This window comes from Lactuca sativa, chromosome 4, assembly GCF_002870075.4.
Source record: "Lactuca sativa cultivar Salinas chromosome 4, Lsat_Salinas_v11, whole genome shotgun sequence".
In the NCBI taxonomy this organism is placed as follows: domain Eukaryota; kingdom Viridiplantae; phylum Streptophyta; class Magnoliopsida; order Asterales; family Asteraceae; genus Lactuca; species Lactuca sativa.
This window is the reverse complement of record NC_056626.2, coordinates 406,991,784-407,014,115: the sequence shown is the minus strand read 5'-3', so window position 1 is coordinate 407,014,115 and position 22,332 is coordinate 406,991,784. Positions and strand designations below refer to the sequence as shown.

The 22,332-nt window shown below is 36.2% G+C and overlaps 2 long non-coding RNA genes across 2 annotated transcripts; one reads left to right on the top strand and one right to left on the bottom strand.

Moving 5' to 3' along the window:
• Nucleotides 1-9,594: 9,594 nt before the first annotated feature.
• On the bottom strand, nt 9,595-10,323 carry LOC122197840 (uncharacterized). The gene is made up of 3 exons (XR_006191539.2): nt 10,206-10,323; nt 9,951-10,086; nt 9,595-9,830 (listed from the first exon to the last, which is right to left on the bottom strand). It is a non-coding gene; the product is annotated as an uncharacterized LOC122197840 (long non-coding RNA).
• Nucleotides 10,324-10,525: 202 nt separating this feature from the next.
• LOC111915115 (uncharacterized) lies at nt 10,526-12,609 on the top strand. Its single transcript, XR_002858053.3, has 4 exons — nt 10,526-10,843; nt 11,149-11,195; nt 11,284-11,411; nt 12,325-12,609. It is a non-coding gene; the product is annotated as an uncharacterized LOC111915115 (long non-coding RNA).
• Nucleotides 12,610-22,332: the final 9,723 nt, after the last annotated feature.

Here is a 22,332-nt window from a genome sequence, read left to right as displayed (position 1 = left end):
CTCACACACGATTATGTTTGCAAAATGTACCCAGCCACCCACCTGGTGGCGTTTGGCGATGGCAACAGCAACTCAACCAGCACAATGGCGATTTGGGATGCAACAGGAGTCCGGGTGTGACGGATGGCAACCGGAGCGCAGGAAGTAATTGCTCAAGACGGCAGTAGCGATGCGACAACGGAAATATTTGGAGAAAGAAAACGGCGGTGTGAAACCCACCGAGTAAAGTAGCAACAGCAGCGGCGGAGAGACATCCGCGATCCTTGCCGAAGATTTGAACGGCGACTATGTTGGAGGGTTAACAGGTCTCACTGGTGACAACATCTTTGGCTAGGGATGACATCAATTTTGGCAACCACGGCTGACCAACAGAACGAACATGGTGGCGACCGGTGACGAAGAAAGAGGGTGGCGGCCAGTGGAGGGGGGGGGGGAGATGGCGGCTGCACTCCTTTAGGGTTAGGGTTAGACGGGTGGTGATGGCTATATACCCCCATCCCATTTCAACTTTTGCGACAATGACGCTTATGCCCCCCCCCCCCCTTCAAAAATATTTTCTAAACTAACCCAAAATTTTACCCTTTCAGCCCCAACATTAAAACCCATTACAATTCAGGTACAATATTTACCAAACAACCCTCCACTTTGAGAATCTTTGCAAAACTAATCTAGAATTTACCTTTTAACCCCTAATTCTCAATTATGACATATTTAGTCCTTCCCTTCTCTTTTCTTTTAAATTAAATCCATATTTACCCAAATAGCCCCTCCTCTACAAAAATACTTTCAGTATAAGTCCATGAACTACCAAACGAGCCCGATTGATTATCCTTTAGCCATATGTTCAAGTATTCTTTCTACTACGAACTCTTTAGTCCTCCTAAAGAAATTATAAGTCCAATTACACACTTTTTCACTAACCTCTTTGTTTAATGATATTCATATATCGGAATAAAGTAATACTTAAAACACATCTTCAGCTTTTAGATTTTGTCTTGGAAACGGAGTGTTACACTAAACATAATATTATTCAGATCTAAAGGTTGGAGACTTGGACTTAATGGATTAAGTTGAAAAAAAACATTTTAGGTCCCTTTAAGACATAAAGACTAGATCTTGATCGTTTAGGTTATCCTAATGGATAAAGTTGGAAACTTTATCCATTATGGAGCTATTAGGAACCTGATTTGAGTATTGGATGGTTAGCCTTTGAGCATTAAGTGCTTAATATGAAGATTAACAAAAGAGGCAGTATGCGGGGCGTAATCTAGGCTACGTCCAGTGTAGCCTAGTTCTCACTCGTTTTCCAACTAAGGCTCTACGCCCAACATAGAGCTAAGAGTATGCGGCACGTAGACCTATAGATGGTTAGACTTTTTGACCATATGACTTTTGGTTAACTGTGAAGGGTTAAGCACTTTGAAAGGTAAAATGGTCTTTTGCTCAATTAAGGATTTGTCTTGATTTTTGGACTTGATGAGTTTGGGTAATTACCTTAGTTGTTAATTAGGGTTTGGTTTTGGATATGTATAGTGTGAGGAGTTCTAGTGCCAGCAGCTCGTGTGTGTGGGTTTATCTTCCAGTGGAGTGAGGTGAGTTTTCTCACTATATTGTAGGATGCTAGGTGTCTGTGTGATACTTATATGTTTGTATGTTGGGTGGGGCTTATTATTTGTACCTTAGGGAAGGGCCCAAGATGAATCTCGGGCAAGGACCGATTTATGTATGGTATCTTGTATTTTGGAGAGCTCACTAAGCTTTATGCTTAAAATGTTTTTCAAGTACTTCTCGTTCCAAAGGGAAGAGCTCGACGTGATTGCCTCGCATCCACTGGTGTTCTGCATTTTATGACTCGATTTGTACTCTGATAACTATTAATACTATTTTATACTTGATGGCTTTTGGGAATGAATGAATGAATGGTTGATTTTTTCAGTTTTAAAATAAAAGTTTTACTTAGAATTTTGAGATGTCAGCCTCTCTAGTGTTGAATATTGTGGCATTGCAACATTGTTGCAGAGACTTGTTAGATTCATAATCTTCTTCTCGAGCTACACTACTCACCACGTAAAGCTACCATAGTGTTTTGATATAATGTTAGCGCGATCTTCATGTCTTCTAATCTAATTCAGCACCAACGAACTAAGCATATCGAGATTGATCTTCATTTTGTTAGAAACAAAGTCCCCACCAGTGATGTTCGTGTACTTCATGTTCCATCCAAATCTCAATATGCAGATATCTTCATCAAGAGTCTCTCGTCTTCATTGTTTCTTGATTTTAGGTCCAATTTAAACGTTCGGTCATCTACACCCGTTCCAACTACGGAGGGCTATTAAGACTATGTATATTTGTGTTAGTTTTAGTCCTTTAGTGTAGTCCATGTTCTTTAGCATATCCTATCATGTATTTTGGCATGTAGTCGGCCCGTATTACTCTTGTGTATTATTTATACTTGATTGAATGAAAGGTTGGTTCATGGGAAAATGTCTAATTAGCAGGAATCATCTCAAAGTCATAGGACGTGAATTCCCAACTATATAGCGCTTTAATGGAGGAAACTAGTATACGCCAACAAACTTTGTCCTCGAGTAGCTAATTAAGGAATCATATAGCCTCAAACTGTTTACTATAGATGAATTTCATGACCTCATATTTTGGCTTTATGGAGTAAAAATGAAGCACAGTTTAGGCCCGCCGTGTACCGTGATTACTAACTCTCTAAACTTCTACAAAACCTTCTTTAGAATCCGCTTTTAAAAAAATCGATTTTTAGTGCATATTTTGAAATAAACAGTTTCATCCGATCTGTAAATAGTTATAGCAGATATCCATATTCTAAAAAAAACACGGTACAAAAAGAATAAATATATCCGATTCGGATTTTAAAAAAACTGGTTTCAATTTTAACAGGGTTTGTGCACCTCTAGTTACAATCAATTATAACATTCTAACAATCCAACTGACCAGGTCTAATTATGCATACCAATTTAAACGTTATGGTTATACACCCGGTTAAAAAGTTTGCGAACTTGTTTTTCCTTTTACTGATTTATTTTAAGAATAACGGTAATATAACATAACAGTTGGAACAACTTTAACCCAATATCCTTCAGGATGTGTATAAAAAGAGGATTGGGATATTTAGTTGATCCACAAACCAAAAAATCAATCTTTAATTTGTATTCACAAGCTTTATTTTAACGATTTCATAATTTATGTTTGCTTCAATACTTGGTGTTTACTTATATAAAAGGTAGGGTATGCAAACTTAACCATTAATTGATTTCATTGAATTCATCAACTGGATATAGCCAAACTAAGCATATATATATATATATATATATATATATATATATATATATATATATATATATGTGTGTGTGTGTGTGTGTGTGTGTTGTGAGTGTTAAACCAAGAACATAGCAATACAGCCAAGTCAAGAATATACACTAGCCGGTATGCATTATTCTCTACACAAAAGCCTTTTTCATATGAAACTGGAAAAACTTAAGGCCACCTAATACAACCTTTGTAGGTCCTCCACTCTCTTCGTAAGTTCCTCCACTGGAAAACTCATCATTTATGAAATCTCAATCATCTTTTTGATGTCGAGACCAAGGAATGATTTGAGCAGATCACCATCTAAAAAACCCTCTGACTCGATGTGCTTCTTCGGGTTTTTTCTCCATTGTTCATGGCTAAAAGCTCCAATCCTTTTACAACCTTTCTCATACTTGTTTGTAGCGTCTCCATGAAGGGGAACTGATGTTTTAGCAGTGAAGTAATCATACCAATGCCCCTCTCTGTTCCATAATTGATAGTGTTGAGTTTTGGCTAAATAATACATAGTGCTTTCCATCCCACATTGCTAGAAGGATGAAAGCTATGGAGGTCTCCAAGCTTATAAAAGAAAATCAAGGCTTTGGTTTCAAAGCGCCCCAACCAAAATATACTTGAAATGTTTGGTTCTTTCTTTATTCTCTTATTTTAGAGTTCCTTCTCTTGTCTTAAAGTATAAAAAGTCTTTGTTAACACTTGTATAGAGTGAGTGTTTTTGGAGAGGCTTGAGAGATTAGTGTATGTGATTTTAACAATTTATCATATAGTGGATCCTTCTATTTGGAGGCCCGTAGTTTTTCTCCAGGTTTGAAGTTTCCACTTATATTCTTGCATATTATTGTGTCTGGAGGCCCGTAGTTTTTCTCCGATAGATGAATTTCATGACCTCATATTTTGGCTTTATAGATAAAAATGAAGCACAGTTTAGGCCCGCCGTGTACCGTGATTACTAACTGTCTAAACTTCTACAATACCTTCTTTACAATCCGCTTTTAAAAAAAATCGGATTTTTAGTGTAGATTTTAAAAAAAACAGTTTCATCCGATCTGTAAATAGTTATAGTAGATATCCATATTCTAAAAAAACACGGTACAAAAAAAATAAATACATCCGATTTGGATTTAAAAAAACGGTTTTAGTTTTAACAGGGTTTGTGCACCTCTAGTTACAATCGATTATAACCTTCTAACAGTCCAACTGACCAAGTCTGATTATGCATACCAATTTAAACTTTATGGTTATACACCAGGTTAAAAAGGTTGGGCACTTGTTTTTTCTTTTACTAATTTATTTTAAGAATAACGGTTATATAACATAACAGTTGGAACAACTTTGACCCAGTATCCTTCAGGATGTGTATAAAAAGAGGATTGGGATATTTAGTTGATCCACAAACCAAAAAATCAATCTTTAATTTGTATTCACAAGCTTTATGTTAACGATTTTATAATTTATGTTTGCTTCAATACTTGGTGTTTACTTATATAAAAGGTAGGGTATGCAAACTTAACCATTAATTGATTTCATTGAATTCATCAACCGAATATAGCCAAACTAAGCATATATATATATATATATATATATATATATATATATATATATATATATATATATATATATATGTGTGTGTGTGTGTGTGTGTGTGTGTGTGTTGTGAGTGTTGAACCAAGAACATAGCAATACAACCAAGTCAAGAATATACACTAGACAATATGCATTATTCTCTACACAAAAACCTTTTTCAAATGAAACTAGAAAACTTAAGGCCGCCTAATACAACCTTTGTAGGTCCTCTACTCTCTTCGTAAGTTCCTCCACCGGAAAACTCATCATTTTTGAAATCTCAATCATCTTTTTGATGTCGAGACCAAGGAATGACTTGAGCAGATCGCCATCTAAAAAACCCTCTGACTCGATGTGCTTCTTCGGGTTGTTTCTCCATTGTTCATGGCTAAAAGCTCCAATCCTTTTACAACCTTTCTCATACTTGTTTGAAGCGTCTCCATGAAGGGGAACTGATGTTCTGGCAGTGAAGCAATCATACCAATGGCCCCTCTCTGTTCCATAAATGATAGTGTTGAGTTTTTGCTAAATAATAAATAGTGTTTTCCATCCCAAATTGCTAGAAGGATGAAAGCTATGGTGGTCTCCAAGCTTATAAAAGAAAATCAAGGCTTTGGTTTCAAAGCGCCCCAACCAAAATATACTTGAAATGTTTGGTTCTTTCTTTATTCTCATATTTTAGAGTTCCTTCTCTTGTCTTAGAGTATAAAAAGTCTTTGTTAACACTTTTATAGAGTGAGTGTTTTTGGAGAGGCTTGAGAGATTAGTGTATATGATTGTAACAATTTATCATATAGTGGATCCTTCTATTTGGAGGCCCGGAGTTTTTCTCCGGTTTTGGAGTTTCCACTTATATTCTTGTATATTATTGTGTCTGGTTATTTTTCTCTATTATTGTTATTGGAAGGTTGTTGGGAACCTGGAGGCCGTTTTTCCCAACAAGTCGGGGGTTCATCAACACTGGTTTGCAACACAAAGGAACCTTGGCGTAAACGGTTCATGTAGTCCTCGATGTGGGATTCACTTTCACGGCAGTCTCCTGTGGCTCCAAGATAAATGTAATCAACAATACAAGCTGACCTCATCCTCTCATCATAACGAGCTACTTCCTTTATAGCACCTTCCTCAAGCTGAAAAAATAGTTACATTTCAAATGTAGACATTCCCAAAAGGGTTAATTATAAAAACCTAACTTTTATTTTTCTTGCCATAAAAATCATGAATTTTCATTTTTTAGTGAAATTCTAATTTTAACCTTTTTCAGTGAATAGTTGATTGATTGTAAGGTCTATCTCGAAAAAGGAAACTTGAAATTCCTAAAAAAATCCCTAACCTTTTTTGTTTTTTCCGAGAAAGACCTTGCTTACAATTGTTATTCTCTCGAAAAGTTTCAAATTAAAATTTTATCCAAACTTTATGGTTTTGTCAAAAAGATAAAAATATAAAAGTTAAGACTTTTCCGGATATAAATGTAATGTCACACGATGTATGTTGAGTACCTGATACATGATGAGGTCACTCACTTTACTATAAACCCTAATGATATCCCCATGGATTTGCAAAGGCTGGATCATGATCTGGCAACCCATATTCAGATTGAATACTTAAGTTGCACGTGCCATTAGCACTAATATTCCACATCATCAACAAAAGTTTGTCAGTAGTGATCACAAATAATCCACTTTTGTAAGCATTTAAGTTTTGGATTCCATGAGTGAAATGGTGTTTCCTATCTGCTGGCTCGAGCCTTCCGCCATTAACCTCAAAGACAATAAGATAGTTTGTATTTTTTTCCCACACAATAATATTCCCCCTGATCGCCCGCGAATGAGCAACTAACGATCGAACCGCCCCACCGAATTCCCCACCAACTAGTCCATAACAATGGAGCGTCTGGAAAGTCTGATCATCTAATAATCGGATGGAGCTCTCACCGCATACCGCAAATATCTTAGGCTTCTTTTATTGCGCAATACACCGTAGCTGCTAATTCAAATAAATGGAACGAACGTGAAAATCCTCATCACTAACTGCTCTGATACTTAACTTGTTTCCTTCTACAAAGACAAGACTGTTGACCGAACCACAAATTAAAAAAGGGAATTTAAATTAATAGATTTATCAAAGGAAAAATGTTACAAATTAAAGGGCGAACTTATAAAAATCAGAAGAGATAAATGGGTACACGTGACCAACTTCTTCTCGGTTCACATTACTATAGACTACATTCTTGTTACTGTTATAGATAACCCTCATACTATCACATGCTACAAATACACATATTCTGTTTTTCAATGAAAATGCTACAAGACTTGATCGATAGGTCCCTAATGACACCACTTTTATATGTGTTAGTTGCAACTTGTTAGTGCTCGTGTCCGGTACAAAATGGAAAAGATGATACTCTACAACCGCACAAAACAAGTAGCATATCTGGGGAGAAACAGAGTCAATAAAGATATTGAGATTGGAATGAAATATGATAAAACCAAAAGTAAATAAATAAAAATAAAAAATCAATAATCTTAACCTCTTCCTAGGCACAAAAAAGAACCATGGCCACATACTTTTAGGATCGAAATATTCTTTTGTGATGAGATTAAGGTTAGGGATTAGGAGTACATTCACACAAACATCCATCTATGTATAGACAGCCTCCATGTCACCAATCGACCTTATGTGAAGGCAGGAGATATCACACTGCAATACGACGTTTTTCTCTAGTAAGATTTCATCAACTATTTTAAAATAATATATGTGATGACCACTAGCAGCCAATAAAACTTGTTACACAATGATATTAAGATTACTTACTATTGTAGAAAAGCAAGGAAATATATATATATATATATATATATATATATATATATATATATATATATATATATATATATATATATATATATATATATATATATATATATATATATATGAGAATTAAAAAAGAACTAAGGTGAAATTAACCCCCACTTTGTAAATTTAGATAAAAATATGTAAACTTTGTATTAGACATTGATCATTATTATAATTTTTTAAACATGTGGAAGTCTTAAACACTTGGACATTTTCTATAAATTAAAAAGGTTTGTTTTCGTAATTCATTTTCTATGTAGCCACCAAAAACACTCGTTTGTAAACTTTGTTATTAGAAAACGTCCATATGTTTAAAAAAGTTACAATAATGATCGTTGTCTAATACAAAATGTACAAATTCTCATCTAAATTTACAAAGCAATGGGTAATATCAACCTAATTCTTTTTAACTCTTATATATATATATATATATATATATATATATATATATATATATATATATATATATATATATATATATATATATATATATATATATATATATAAAATTCCTTGTTTCTCTACATTAGTAAGTAATATTAATGACAATGTGTAACAGGTTTTATTGGTTGTTAGTGGCTATCGCATATATTATCTTGAAATACGTGATGAAATCTTACTAGAGAAAAACAATACCGTATTGCAGCGTGATATCCCCTACCACATAAAGTCGATTAGTGACATGACGACTGCCTGTACATTGATGGATGTTTGTGTGAATATACTCTCACTCTCCGACTTACTTTAATCTCATCACAAAAGAATATTTTGATCCTAAAAGTATACGACCTTGTTCTTTTTTGTGCCTTGGAAAAGGTTAAGATTATTGATTCTTTTTTTGGCTTTATCTTATTTCATTCAAATCTCAATATCTTTATTGACTCTCTCTTTCTCCCCAGATATGTTACTTGTTTTGTGTAGTTGAAGATAGTCATCTTTTCCATTTTGTACCGGACACGAGCATCAACAGCTTGCAACTAACACATATGAAAATGGAGTCATTAGGGACCCAACGATCAAGTCTTGAAGCATTTTCATTGAAAAATAGAACACATGTATTGGTAGCATGTGAGAGTATGATGGTTATCTATAGCAATAACAAAAAGCTAGTCTATAGTAATGTGAACCGAGAAGAAGTTGGTCACGTGTGCCCATTTAGCTCTTCTGATTTTCCAAGTGACTTGTTTTCAAGTTGATCATTTAATTTGTAACATTTTTCTTTGATAAATCTATTAATTTTAAATTCCCTTTTTTGGTTTGTTGTCTGTGGTTCGGTCAACAGCCTTGTCTTTGTAGAAGAAAACAAGTTAAGTCTCAAAGTAGTTAGTGATGAGGATTTTCACATTTATTTGAATGAGCAGCTACAATGTATTGCACAACAAAAGAAGTCTAAGACATTTGCAGTACGCGATGAGAGCTCTGTCCGATTATTAGATGATTTGATTATATAGACACTCCGTAGTTATAGACTAGCTAATGGGGAATTCGACGGGGCGGTTCGATCTTTAGTTTCTTATTCGCGGACAACTAACGATCAGGGGAAATATTATTGCGTGGAGACAAACACAGGCTATCTTATTGTCTTTGAAGTTAATTGTGGAAGGCTCGAGCCATCAGATAGAAAACGTCATTTCTCTCATGGAATCCACAACTTAAATGCTTACAAACATGGGTTGTTTACGACCACTACCGACAAACTTTTGTTGATGAATTGGAATATTAGTACTGATCGCACGCACAATTTAAATATTCAAGCTTTGCAAGATCATTATCCGGCCTTGCAACCTGATCTATCCTTGCAAATCCATGGGGGTATCATTATGGCTTATAGCAAAAATGAGTGACCTCATCATGTATCAAGTACCCAACATATATTGTGTCCCATTATATTTTTATCCGGAAAAGACCTAATTATTATAATTTATTTTCTGATAGAAACCATAAGGTTTGGATAAAATATTAATTTGAACCTTTTCGAGAGAATAACAATTGTGAGTAAGGACTACTACCTTAATCCGTTCCAAATACATATGGAGTACAATGGCTCTACAATCGGGGTCGCCTATGACTGCCTAAAAAGATCAAAAGGGTGGTAAGTAACATAAAATGCTATAAAAGAGTGAAAAATATCAGAATATGTCTCATTTTAGCAATATTGTGCCCATAACACATTTAGAAAACCGGATATGCACCTGACCAGCTGAGGTGTATGGAATTGCATCATCTATTGTGTCTTAGCTTGTTCCATCAGAGGTGTATGAGCTTGAGCTTGAACTATTTGAGCTTGATCCTTCTAAGGGGCTTGAGGTTGATATATCACAAATTGATCTACAAAAGCCATAGAATATTCAACAACTAAGCTTTATTTATTTCAATTGATGCATTTATTTCAATTGATGCAGTCTAAAGAAAAGGAAACATGAATACTTTGTCCAATAAGACCAAACCTTGTATCAATTTTTTTTTGCAATCAGATCCCATTGAAGAATAGAAAACTTATATCTTTCTACTGTAATCAACAGTAGATCTTGTGTTTCACCCTTCAAAAAAAAAAGAATATTCACCAACACAATATAAATCTTCTCTTCTAATAAAAAAACTCTTTACACATGCCACATGTCATTTTCTAAGCCTTTACTTTGCCACGTGTAATGTTTTGATAACTCTATTTTGATGTTTTCCCGCCTATGTGACTATCCTCTAAAATAGGCTATATATCAATATCAATCAATTTAATTTAATGACATTTTCAATAAATCCCACAAAATCAGGAATCAATTTATCTTCAATTGTCTTCAACCTAATAAATCAAGATTGAAATCAACAACCATCTCATTATTCTCTTTGTTTTCGTCTCCCACTATGCCTTCCGATTCTGCTAATACACCCATTAATTTACTCTCTCCCTATATCTCTGAAAACCCTAGAAATCCGACCATGTCATCACCTTCTAGAGTTCTGAGTTCCAATCGGACCATCACAACCTTACGACCCCATCATTGCATCAAAGTATCTTCACCATCGCAGACATACATCGTCGCGGCCCTACCAGGACACCCCTACCGTCGCATATGTGAAGCATCATGTAGGTGTTTTCTATTTTACTTTTCTTGAATTTCAATTAAAATACTTTATACAGGGATCATAAAATTTAGAATATGAAAGGAAGCGGACTCATCCATTTCCACAACTGAGATTTATTGGTTCCACTTTAGAAAAATCTGTATCGATGCATAAAATAGTCGTTGTGATGATTTTGGGTTTAATTTTGTGCAAACGGTTTAACCACAATCATTCATGCGTAATTCAATATCTATATATGTTATTTTAATGTGTTATGTGTTATATAGGTATTTTATTCATCAAGTAAATTAAATCAATTTGTTTCAGGTTAAAAAGTCAAATTGATGTTGTGAAAGAACTATTCACACACGTTGGTAAAGTTGTTTTGTCATGCTTCTTGGTGGTTGCAAAATAACAACTAGGTAATTATTTATAATTACTCCATTATTTGTGTTATTGCAGGTTTAAATTTATATTGCAATTCATGAGCCGTAAGTGAGTTGTAACTGATGAAACATTGTAGTCAAGACAATGGCATAATTGTGACCCGAAAAGACATTTGCTATAATGAACCATCACTTGCCCCAAAGGTATGAATGATTTCTAATTTATTGGTATTTTCATTCATTTTAATTTTCCCTCTACCAAGGTGTGTTTAGAGGTATGAATGATCTACCGCACACACATACACACAAAGTATATGCTTCTGCTGTATATTTTTGTGTGGCTATGACAATGTGTGTGCGTGTGAAAAAATAGGAAGAATGTTTATATTTCTTGCATTTAGCCCAATTATGAGCTAAATCCAAGAAATAGAAATGTACTTTCATTTACATCAGTTACTTGGTGTCTTTTTGATAACTAAGATCTTATATTACTTGTACCATGAAATCCAACTAAGATGATAGAAAATATGATGCTATAACACCTTACATTTGAAAGTAAGATGCTATAAGTCCTAACCTATAGTTCGAAAATATGGTGGGACCAGTAACATACTATATTGGTCTAACTGAAATAAATATCCATTACTTTTATTTACTTTCATTTCATAGCATTCTACTTTTCTTTCTTTATATCGCTACATATTATTTTATAATAAAGCATCGTACTTTGAAAGTACAATGTTATAATTGGGTAGCTTTTTTAGATTATAATATCCTAATAAAATAGCACTTGAAAGTACAATCCTATGATTTGGTAGATCATAAAGTATGGTGTTGTAATAGAATGAAGTATGGTTCTATGAGTTTTGTTTATTTCGTGTGGCATCGTGCTAACATTTTGGTGTTATTTTTACTTCCTACTGGTCAAAAAGCTTCTTAAATTGTTTTAATTGTCACATGGACCCTAGAAGCCTTTTTAGTATGGTGTTGCATTTGGACCCCACGTTGGCATGTACATTGTTCTGATTGTCTTGATTTAATGAAGTTGTTCTTTCTCTGAAATTCTCATGTTTTGTCTATTGGACAACAAATATTTATTTTTTCTTCATATTACCAGGTTAGCCTGTGTTCATTGCTGCTACATATCCTTTGATGTGGCTTATGTTTAGTCCTTTTACTAGCTTTTAATCGATGGCAAACATGGCTTCATGGATTTTTTTGTAATTCATTTGTATTCTGTTATTTTTTGAATAAAATTTGCTGAGAGTGTGTCTCTTTCTAAAAAAAATATATTGGGTTCTTGTGTAATTATATTAATTTAGTTTTTTTATTAGTAGTTATACTCAGCTTTTATGTTACTATTTGTAGTTTATATTCCTTTTGTTATTATGTATGGTTCTTTTTTGTATTTTAATATTGTTTACTTTTATTCGTTGAAGTTCTTTTATAATTACAGTATTTATTACTTATTTATGAACTCTGATAAGATTTATATCATTGTAAAATACATATCAGTTAAGTGCTAAATAGTTTCTAAACTGTTAAAAAACTGAAAATAAAGATTATTGAAATATAGCAATTTCTTTAAAAGAGGTTTTTGTCAAATGCAAATGCACGTGGTGTTGTATTTGAAGTCCACCAACTTGGCAAGTTCTTTTATTTTGATAGAATTTATGGATGGTTTAAATGTTCAATAATTAGTTTTTGCAACCAATTATTAAAACAATATACTATACAATCGACAAAGTTTATGAACATAAAAATAAAGTCTCTAAGATGGATTTACATGTATATGATTTAAATCATTTCATTAAAAAATATATTATTGTTTATAATAATATTATGATTGTGTATTTGTAGTTAATATAATATTTATTTATGATATTTTAAATCATTAAAAAAAATATTGATTGGTAATATATATTTTGTTTATAATAGTCAATCATCCGTGCAGTACACGGGTTATAACCTAGTAAAACAACAAATGAATCTTAATTTTTTAAATTAGCAATTAATCAGCTCACCCGCAGGCGGAAAGTTCTAAGGTTGAAATCAACGGCAGTCGTTTAGGGACGAAAAAACAGGACACATAATTGAAACCACATTTGCAACTAACACGAAATCATTTCGATGGCAGCTAACAAGTCACAACACACACAGAAATCACATTTACAATCGAAAAGTGAAACGAAATGGAAAATGGTGATTAAGCTAACAAAAATTTACAGTTCCTTTCGATTTCCGATACTATAAAGATCATGATCTGTGACCGAATGAGACTCGTGTATCAGAGTTTTTCATGGTGCCGAAAATGTAGGGGTTTCACTTTCTACTGCTCAAGTTCGACAAAGGTGATTGTATTTTATTGTTCAAAAGTTAAAATCGCCTAATTGGACTTCATTGTCGGGCTTCATTATTGGGCTAGTCGGATCTTATTTGAATTGAGTTATTCGGATCTTATTTGAAATGGGCTATTCGGATCTATTATATTATTTGGGATATATTTGATCAAGTTACCCAAAATATGGGATACAATTAAAATATAATTAATTAATTTATATATTAATTTATCAGAGTGCTATTGTCCTTATTCGTATGTTCTTGTTATTGTTCGGTTATTCCTGTTCTTTATGATTACGATTAATGTCGATGTTTTGAAAATATTTCTGTTTTTTTCATAATTATCATCAATGTCTAATATTTTATTGTTCGATTATTGTTCGTATGGGGAACTCAAAACTTGGAAATCATAAACATTGATATATGTTTTGCTGTTTGTATTAGTCGTGGGTTTTTTGTAGGTTTTAATTTTTGTATTTTGTAAGTTTCGTTAGCACCCTTAAACAAACATTCTCGAGAAATTTGGAAAGATTGTGTAGAAATAAGGAGAGAGTTCAAATAAACAAATGAAATGATCAAGAGTATTCTAAAATTCAAGTCAATTCACGTAAACACATGACAACCTTTTTATAAAATAAATTTATAATGAAATGAAAATCAAGTTTGAATGCTATAAGAGAACTAATGAATAGACTTTGTGCTCCACCTCATGGTAGACTTGCATCAAAAAAACCGGTTCACGAATCGAACTGATCAATGAAAAACCGGTTCACCCTGAACCGATTCATTGGTGAAGCAAACTGATCTTGAACTAAATCGCTGATTTGTATCTATTCGTATTTCTAGCCGTTGGGACTGGTTTAGAACATGTTTACGCTGAACCGGTGTAGCAAACCGGTTTACGCGGGAAATAATATGACATTTTTTTGTCTTATTCTAACGGCTTTATAGCCGTTTGAGGATGTTGCCGGTTTGATTCTTGGTCAATTTTATCCATATTTACCATTCCTTGATAGTTTATATATAAGCATTAAATGTTGAGGCTAAACCAAACCACTAAAAAACTCACTTTAATTTAAAAAAAGAAAAAAAAAAAAAACTCTCTCAAATCAATCAATAGATTTGACTTTCGTTGCCATTGGAAATTCATCAAGTAATATTACCATTGTTGGCATCAAAGAAACTAATAGAAATCTGGAGATTTTTGTCAATTATGAATTGTGTATAATTTCGAGCGGTCCACTTAAAGTGCGATGCAAGAAATGTGGAATTTTTTTATAGACAATATTGATTCGGGGATTACTCCCCCAATACGTGTCTAGTAAGGGTTAGGGTATCATCGCATGATTACGTAGTTAAAACATCGTCTAAACTCGTAATTCAAAGTAAGGGTTAGAGTATCATTGCATGAATACGTGGCTACAACATCGCATGAACTCGTAATTCATCACCTACAAGTTATAAGCATGTTGGTGTTTCCACATGACTGTCTATAATAGTCTGTGGTCGCCATTTATACTCTGGTAGATGACTACATCGCCATATCGCAACATCACAGGTCAAGGTTATGGCATATCCTCACATCTCACGTCACCTATTTATCATCACCTTTCCCTCATCACCCGTCGCTATCCAATATATATTTATAATTATAAAAGTATATATACAGTTTAAATCACGTAAACATGTATAAATCGTTCATCTAGAAAAGATATCAGGAACGCAGATAATATGAACACATAGCACGTAATTTATATTAAATATTTCATATCTATGTCTAAGATGAAAGTAACTATGCACTCACTTATTAAAGTGATGACTCAATACAACTCCTAAGGCCCAACTCCTAAACTTAAGACCCAATGACAAGACCAACACAAGGCCCAAAACATACACAATATTTCTCTGATCAAAAAAATCTAGTACAACAAGCCCAAAAGCCAGGCCCAACACTCATGGCCCAATATGAGATTTAGCCTAAAAAGCCCACAGCTAGATTACGCGGGGCGTACCTCCCTTGGTACGCTCAGCGTACACAAGCATCCACATAAATCCTGATCGGGGACATTAGATCAGTACGTGGGGCGTACTAGGATTATGTGGGGCGTATGTTCCAGACTTGCTCTTCCCACTCGCTTGGTCTTAATCCGTTAAGACCATAGCTCTACTCTCAGATCTGGACCTCCTAAAGGCTCATACTCCATAAAGTTCGTGAATTTAAGCCTTTGCATGGCTGAGGAAGCCCCAAACACAAAAACTCTCACTCTTTACTCCCAAAAATGCTCATATCTCATGCATGGGGTGTTTTTAACAACCAAGACCTCATTTTTATGAATCCACTCCATTAATAACACTCAATGGGACAAATATTAAGCTCTGGAGTTCAACAACTCATAAAGCTTCAAGCTTTGGGACCAAAACCCTAAAATGGACCATAATATGCTCAAATCAAAAAGGATGAGAAAGCTTTGAGCTTTATACCTTCAAATGATGCTCCAACCACAGAAAAGCTGAGATACAAGGCTTAGACTCCAACTCCATCCTCCTCAATGCTCCTTCTTCACTTCAAGGATACCACAAGAACCCTTAAAAGCGCACAAATGGACACTCAAGCTAAAGAAAAGGATATTAGATTTTTTAGAGGGTTGAAGGATGGAAATTGTGGCAAAAAATGAGGCCATCATGTTATTTAAATTGGGTCACACCCCTTATTTTGGGTTTTCTCTCTAAGCCTAGTACACCTAGCGTACTAGGTGGCTCCGCGTCCAAATTAAGCACATGAGTACGCTGAGCGTACACACACGTATGCCCCACATACTCAGCTACCATCTTTTCTCAAATGAGGGACCAAACCTGCCAATGTTTTGAACTATCCTAACTTCCACATTATAAGCCCGTTTCCAACAATCCCCATATCCACGAAAAATTGGTGAGAAGCCCAATGCTTCTAGTAACTCGTCGTAGTCTCAAGGCTTCCTCATGCTCGGGTTGCAGCCCACAAACCCTAAATCACGGACGATCTGAAACAGGATGTTACAATTCTCCCCCACTTAATTTCATTTCGCCCTCGAAATCGCTCCTCAACAACACATATATAGAACCCAATAACTCGTGAAACACCACCGAAAGGATTTCATATCCTACAACAACCCCCCTCCAAAGATACCTGAACCCAAACGGGAACTCCCAATCTCGAAAAAGACGGACCCCTCTACCACTACGGTCCCCGTTATGAATCTCTAGAACTTGAAAACTCTAGTGGTCTCTTTCCCTGCCAGGCCGCCCTTGCAAGATGTCATCATGTTAATCGCTCTTCGAATAACAGACCCTGATAACACACTGCGAACTCTGATTCTCTTGTTGCGACTGATGGAAACAAGTCGTTGCCAATAATTGGCTATTGATCACTCATATCAGATATACCAATCGATCCAGATCGTATCTCAAAAGGAACGGAAGGATCACATCCCACCAAGGACCCACCACCTGAACAACTATTAGAACTCGTCTGAAAGAATGAACCTCCAAACCCTGTCCTCAAAACCAAGAAAGCGATTATGCCTACTTGGAACGATCCTCTAACATCGATAATCATAAGCCCCAGCTTCCTCTCAAATGTTCCTTCCGACACCGAGCACCAGGTCAACTCCCGACCCAACAATTGAACTTCCAAAGGCTACTCATTGCACACCCAACAAGTCGGCCTTATAAATTCCTTCTCGCAATAGCTATCTCATCCCATCATGAGACACACAAGTCACAAAGTTCGCCTTACATCAAGTGAACACTACAACCCCTTCCGAAGTTGTCTCACCTCAGACCTCTGTCGTCTACCATTCACTAGTTCTATGCGTCTCGTTGTTCTTCCCAAACCAACGAACTGACCCACTCAGGTCTAAGACATTAGACGAAAATTATTACCTCTCGAAATGAAATCCATCTGAACCTACGGAATCTCATCCTGTCTACCCAATAAACTACTAGAGCTAAAGTCAAACTCGAGAGTCTGGTTCAACAGCAGAAATGGGACCACTCATCTCCAATCTGATACTTAAATCACGACCAGTGATTCGCGAATTCACGCGTCATCACTTCTCCAATTCCTTCTGATTCCGATAACCCCACCCCAACTCGGAATATAATGGTTGCTGACCATCACGGAGACCCCAGTCTCTCCCCTGGTCCGGCCACCCGGTTCCTAAAGACTCGATGGGTAAGGCAACCCAATCCTAAGAATTCCTTTGCATCATGCTCTGAATAGTGATCATTACGGCTCCCCACAGATTCACAATACTCTCTTGCTGGCTAGTGAAAGCTACAGCTCCCTGCAGATTCTCTACGCTCTGTCTCTCACTTGTTGGCTAGTGGAAGCTACGGCTCCCCGCAGTTCCACAATACTTTATCGTTGTCTAGTGAAAGCTACGACTCCCCATAGTTTCACTATACTCTCTCGCTCGCCAGTGAAAGCTACGGCTCCCCGCAGTTTCACAATACTCTCTCTCTCTCTCTCTATCCCTCTCTCTCGCGTGTGCGCGTGCCAGTGAAAGCTACGACTCTCCGCAGTTTCATAATACTCTCTCACTCGCCAGGGACTCACCCCATGGTTTTCCCTGATAGTCTCAAGTGATTACTCCCACTCAGATCCACTCACTCTATTATCACCCCATAATCTCATCCTCGAGTCATCATCCCACCGAATTCACTATCGAATACTCCACGGTCCAACATAGATAGGTACACACACCCACCCAGGTTAAGCATCACTACTCCTGATGACAAACGTCGTGACAAAACACTTTCTCTCGCTTCAATTCACATTCTTGGATAATCCCATTTGATGACAAAGAGTTGAAGGGCTCCTACTGGAACCATAGTCACTTGGTACCCCACTTGCCATCTCACAACTCAAGTCTCAAAATAATCCGAAAATTTAGGGCATCATGCTCGGATACCTCGATACACCATCACAGAACCTCATGATGTCTTGCCTCAACGACTGATCTCCCACCCACGACATCGTACTCGGATACCGCAATGCACCCTCTCAGAATCTCACAATGTCTTGCCTCGACCACTGATCTTCCTCTCGTACAACTCATAACTTCAAAATACTCCAACTCTCAATTTGAAACATGGAGGAATCGTCAATGAATAAAAACACGTTGAATACAATCCGAAACTGATGGGTTTTAAGCAAAACATCAATCAGATGGATTTCATGCAAACCCTAATAGCTTTTGGATCTAGTTTGTCTAATGAACATGCAATTGAATATCCAAAGCTATAAACCCTAGATCTATCATATAAGAACTGAAATAAGGGTTTAGTAATTACCTTTGATTGTTATATTGTAATAAAAATCAATTCTTTGCTTTGATTGGCTTCAGAAAGCTTAGTGCCTCAAGTGCTGCACCTTTAATGGAGTCACAAACACCACTAAGCAACTAGATGAAGAAGGAGAAAAGAGGAGGCACCCAAAAATGTATAGAAACCCTAAGGATTCAGTTACCCACGTTTTTGGGGCCTAAGGGGTTCTTTATATACTTGTGTGGGCTGCTAGGGTTTCAGTCAAAACCCTAATGGACATCTTAAACTCTAAGCAGCCCATGGAACGTTCTGGGATAAGGCCATGGACGAAAATATGGTGGGCTCCCATCCTAATTTCGTTCACCCCTTGTTCCTTTAGCATTCCTTAGCCCACTAACTCAATTATCCAATAATTGCAGTCCAGTCCCCTATATTTAATTAATCTCTTTTAGCCAAAAAGTTAATTATCAATTAATTTTTGACTAATATTAATTAAACAATATGATTTCTCTTTTAATATATTATTCTCATAATATATTAATAAATCATATTTAAACCTTTCTCTCCTTAATTCATCCTACATATTTCTATGGTGAAGGCAACCCAAAAGGACCATGCTCATAATCAGGTCAAGTACATACCAAAATAGTTATGGACTTAGACACTAATCCAACAGTCTCCTACTTGGATAAGTCTAATAACTATTTTCCGAATGACTTCAGAACCTGATCAGCAATCGTAGCTTTCAAAAGCTGCTGTCAACTCTGATCTTATTAGATAGCGTGTCCTTTAGATAAGGGATCATATATTCCTCCATTCTCAAGATATCTTATAGACATAAGACATGAATTTCAATCATTCTCTCTATACTATTTCCCGACTTCCGATTTATGACGACTGACAACAGACTACAATTGAACACATCAACTTAGTCCCGGCTTGGCCAAGCGCTTAGGTGTCATCACTAAATCATTGAGGGGCCCACACATATCGATTTTATCCCACTTTGGGTAAAAGTAATGGATAAAATTTGACTCAAATGCTCGCTTGCATTCACTAATCGAATCACACATAACAATAAGTTTTATGACACCAAGTTACTGGTGCATTTACTTATTATCAATGTGCAACCGACCAACAAATAACAACTCACATGTCTCGGTTTCTAGAATATACAATATTATTGTCTCACTAATCACCCATGATAAATCCATGAAGTGATCCAAGTGAGTGTGGGTTTAATCCAATACTCTAATTGTAACGAACCAAAAATGTGTACCAAAAATTTTCTTTAAATCATTACAAAAACCATGTTTATAAAAACATATCATAAAGCATAACATAACTCAGAGTATTAATTCCAAAACATGATTTCATTATTAGAGTAAAACATCCCAAGCTGACTAATCAATGGTGTGTGCCATGCGATCACCCCGAGCTCTTCCTTCCGCTACCGGAAGTACCTGAAACCAAAACCGAAAACCGTAAGCACGAAGCTTAGTGAGTTCCCCAACCTACCACATACCCTGCATAAACACATACAACATATACAAGGCCACGCCCACTACCTCGGGCCTCGCCTGCTACAACGGCCCCGCCGCTCCAGGCCCCACCTGGCTTCGAGCCCCGCTTGAATACATATCTGTTTCACTCAGGCCTCTCCTGTCACTGGGCCTCGCCCGCTAACATATACTAACCATAACATATCACAACACATAAGCTAACATATACTAATGACTCCTGTCCTGAGGCCTCGCCTATCTTGGGCCTCACCCTTGTCCTACTACTGATGAGTCATGGAACCCCGTCCACGCTCCTACTAATAGTGAGATACGGGCCTAGCCCACACTCACTCTTTCCCTAACTTGGGCCTCGCCCTACTCTGCTGCTAATGAGATGTGGAACAATGTCCACACTCTGCTATTGGTGAGATACGAGACCTCGCCCACACTCACCTCCCTACCAGGAACATACAAGTATCACACAAACAACAAGTATACTCTATCATACAAACCATTCCTTGGGCACTCGCCCGCTATCAATGGACCTTGGTCCTAAATATTATACTGGCATATTGATAAGAATCGATAACACAATAATGAAGAACAGAAATTGAATGCTTGATTACTATGAACTTCACGTGGAAATAAGAGAATAAAAATTCAAAGAAGTTAATCAAATGATTGTTCTTCCTGACCTAAATCAGAGAGGATCTCAAAGAGATGACCTCCTGCCCAAGCTAATGCCGAAGACTCAAAATACCAATGCAAAATACTGAATGAATCCCCACTACTACTATGACTCATGCTATTTAACCTTACAAAGGATGATTCTGGAGTGAGGTGTAAAACATAAAGTAATAAAAATTGCAACCAGGTCCCTCCATGTTTGCCCTTTGTTAATATTTGACACATTCTCTATCAATACCACCGTCTTGAAACAGGCTTGTATTCAAGCCTAGGGTTTGGAAAACAATCCAAACCATTTGCAACATTGACATATGGGTCGTGATCCAAAGATGCAGGTCCATTATGTTGAGGATTCGTCTTGTGAGCATGCATGAAGGGTTACTGTGCATAACACCAAGGAATTCTTTCACAGCAGGCACCCACCACATACTAGATGCAATAAGACTCTCAAATAAAGCAAGATCCCCTCCATGTTGTGTTATACCCAGCATAACTTTTTTATTTTCTCTGCACTCACCCCTGCAGACTGATTGTTCATTGGCTTTGACTTCCTCAATATATTGCCTTTGTGACATCATCAACACAAGAGTCTGCTGACATCCTTGCACCTTTGATTTTCCCCTTCCTTCCCATTGGTAGTCCGGTGTGGTTCCTTTGAGATCAGTATCTTGATGTAAGCATGAACCAACACTTAAAATATGGTCCATTCTAGAACTAAAGTTGAACACGTCACCATCCGTGCTTGTAGCCCAAGCTTCTTGTCTGTCGGTATGTTTTGCTTTGATCACATCAAAGAAAAAGCCTCCACTATACACAAGTATAGATCTGAACCAGCTTCTAGAGCCATTATTTTCAAAATGTGGTCCTGCATCACACCCATCAAAAGAAGTAGCAATGTTTGAATCACCAACACCAATTATCCTTCTTTCATTGAGAAGGAGATTCTCCCATCGATTCTGCAATATTTTGTAGAATGAGAGCTTGAAATCAAGCCGTTCTGTATCATCATAGGTAGCTTGATACCCATAGATATTGAAAAGAACTAAATGACCATGGTTTGTGATAATACAACTCCCCCCACTGTCAATATTAAGAAGCTCATCGCTATCAAATCCTTTGAGCCCTTCCACACATGTTAGAAATTCATGTTTTTTAGCTGCAAATCATTTAGAATTATCTAGAACACTAGGGATACCCTCTCCTGATGTCGATTTCACTTCACTAATAGTTACCAATGTGCCTATCGAATTAGAAGATGGGAGTTTCATCATACACCTAGGTTTATCAAA